Below are 3,027 nucleotides of genomic sequence, written 5' to 3'. Positions count from 1 at the left end.
GGCGCAGAGGTGCAGACAATGGACTGTCCGTCTGAATAAAGCCTCCCCAAGTGCCTCACCAGTGTTGAGTCATGCCCCGCCCAGGGCACCCGGAGTGGCTTCTCTTGAATCACCACTGCTCCCTCTGAATGCTTGTGAGCGTGAGGACAGGAGGGCAGACTTGTGTTGGCCTGTTCCAGAGAAAACAGGAAGAGTGACGCCCTCCAGGGCTGAAAGAAGCCTGGGGAGTGAGGTGTGCAGTGGGGTAAGCAAACTGGGGACGGAATGGAGTGGCCCTTCTGTGGGCGGGAGGGGTGTGCCCTGGGCTCTGTTAGGGGTGGAATCGTATCCCTGAAAAAGATGTCAAAGTCCTAACCACCCCTCCCCCCCCACCAATCTCAGACTGTGACCTCATTTGGAAATAAGGTTGTCGCAGATGTACTAAGTTCAGATGAGGTCATGGTGGAGTAGGGTGGACCCCTAATCCAATATGACTGTGTCCTCATAAAAAAAGGAATTTTGGATGGAGGCTCACACGGCGAATGCCTTGACCATGAAGGCTGAGATAGGGGGTGATGCATCTACTGGCCAAGGAACACCAGAGACTGCCAGCAAGCCACCAGAAGCTGGACAAGAACAGATCCTTTCCCTAGCCCTCTGAAGGCACCGATCCTCCTGACGCCTTGATTTGGGGCTTCACGCCTCCAGAACTTGAGGGAAAGAATTCCTGTTGTCCAAGCCGCCCAGTTTGTGGTACTTTGTTACTGCAGCCCCACAAAACTCATCCAGGTGCTGACAGACCAGAATCCTGGCTTGGCACTTCCTCTCTGGGAGACGCCAAGCAAGCTGCTTTCCTTTTTTGAGCCCGGGACCTGGAACCTGAGGCCTGAGGGCCTGGCTGGATTAAGTAGAGCCAGGTCATCGGATTCTTTACCTGGACACTTGTGGGGGGTGCAAAAGTGGGAGGCGGTGACCATTTAGCCCCGGGACTGGGGGGAGGTGGCCATTTGAGGCCTGGTGCCAGGCTCACAGGCAAGGGCGTGTTCTGTGATGCACCACAGAGATGAGAAAGAGGGGCGAGAAAGGGCTCTGTGCAGACCCTGCCACGACTCCTGTTCCTCCAATGCCTGGCTGTTCATCGTTGGCTGGGTTTTCATGTGTACATTCTTTCCACAAACCCCTTTTTCTTGAGGTCTCGCAGGGACAATATTTGAACTGATCTCTTTGCCTGCTTTTATTTTTTAAAAGATTTTATTTATTCATGAGGGACACACACACACACACACACACACACACACACACAGGCAGAGGGAGAAGCAGACTCCGTGCAGGGAGGCTGACGTGGGACTAGATCCCGGGTCTCCAGGATCAGGCCCTGGGCTGAAGGCAGTGCGCAAACGCTGAGCCACCCGGGCTGCCCTCTTTGCTTGTTTTTAGAAGTGCTTTGAAGGCCATGAAGTGGGGTACATGTTTCCTCAACAACAGCAAGCCTCGCTGTGCACAGGTACAGGGTAAAGGGATAAAGAAGCTGCAGGTCTGGTCCTGGGTGGTCCCAGGCCAGCAGAGGGTCACAGGGCTGTGCAGAGAGGCAACAGCAAGGCCACCTTGCCCGCTCCGCCAGCTCCAATTCAGAATGGAATCGGGAGACAGCCAGCGAAATTGCTGTTTTCCATTGTCGACCGGTTAATGCTTTGGTGAAATATTTGGTATTACGTTCTTCTCCATCCTCATTTTTCTTTCTTCTCTCACTTTGAGAGACTTGGGCTAAGAGAGGAATTATGAAAAAGCATGACTGTGAGGGGATCCCTGGGTGGCTCAGCAGTTTGGTGCCTGCCTTCAGCCCAGGGCATGATCCTGGAGTCCCACGTTCGGGTCCCACATCGGGCTCCTTGCTGGGATCCTGCTTCTCCCTCTGCCTGTGTCTCTGCCTCTCTCTCTCTCTCTCTGTGTCTCTCATGAATAAATAAATAAAATCTTTAAAAAATAAAATAAATCTAAGACAAAAAAATAAGCACGACTGTGGCTAAAATAGATAACACACACGGTGGGTAAGAGAGCGGGTCTGTTACCAGATTGGCCGAGTGCAGACATGATCTTGGGCAAGTTGCTTAACCTCCCTGTACCTCAGTGTCCTTATCTGTATAATGGACAAAATAAACCTCACTGCACTTTTGTGAGAATTAATTTAAAGAGTCATCCTATGCAGAGTGCTTATACCAGTGGCTGGCACACGGTAAGCCCTATGTGGTTATTTGCTATGATTATTAATAAAATAAAGAGATGCATACAGTTGGTGAACACAGTGAAAGAAGTGGTTGCTACTTGTAGTAAGACATTTCTTTGTGTCTGGCTCACAACAACCCATGTGACCATCCTTCTCACCTTTAGGGAGTGGTTGCCAACAAACATATTGGTACAAATTGGCTCAGACATTGGTCAGGGTGGGCATCTGGTTCAAGCTGAGCTGACCAAGTCCTCCCCTTGGAACTGGGCCAAAGAGATCCTAGTTCAATCCCAGCTGGTCTCGTCAATGGCCACCTTCTGTGATGCTGAGATGACATAGCAGAGAAGGCCAGGGTAGAGGGAAGGCTGGCGCAGAGAAGACCAGACCTACAAAGCAGAAAGAAGGCCCTGGGCCCTGGTTTCTGGTCTTTTCTGAGACCTGGCTACCTTTATGTCACTGGGGTTCAGTGGGACACCCTTGATTTATACTCTTTTGACTGAGCAAACCAACTTCTTCCTAAGCCCCTCCTGGAGCACTTACGCACATTGTCTCGTTAGTTAGCTCAGTGGTGAATATCACGATGGGATCTCTGTTTCACGGAGGAAGGGTGAGGGGCAGAGAGTTAGGAGATTTGGTTAGCATCACTCAGCTAAGAAAGGTGGACAGCTGGGATCTAAATCTCAAGTTTGTAAAAAAAAAAATTAAAAAATAAAAATAAATCCCAAGTTTGTGCATTCCTACCTGGAGCCCCTGCATGGCATCCTCCTGCTCTCCTGCCGTGGGGTCTGAGACAAAACCCTGGCTCTGCCTCAGCTTCCTTTAAA

General features: G+C 50.7%; 1 long non-coding RNA gene across 1 annotated transcript; it reads right to left on the bottom strand.

Annotated features, from left to right (window-relative positions):
- Positions 1-1,285: 1,285 nt before the first annotated feature.
- Positions 1,286-3,027, bottom strand: LOC119872034. Its single transcript, XR_005358933.1, has 3 exons — positions 2,945-3,027; positions 2,362-2,589; positions 1,286-1,743 (listed from the first exon to the last, which is right to left on the bottom strand). It is a non-coding gene; the product is annotated as an uncharacterized LOC119872034 (long non-coding RNA).

Source organism: Canis lupus, chromosome 5 (assembly GCF_011100685.1).
Source record: "Canis lupus familiaris isolate Mischka breed German Shepherd chromosome 5, alternate assembly UU_Cfam_GSD_1.0, whole genome shotgun sequence".
Lineage (NCBI taxonomy): Eukaryota > Metazoa > Chordata > Mammalia > Carnivora > Canidae > Canis > Canis lupus.
Note: the sequence above shows the minus strand (reverse complement) of the source record. Positions and strands in the feature narration are given on the sequence as shown.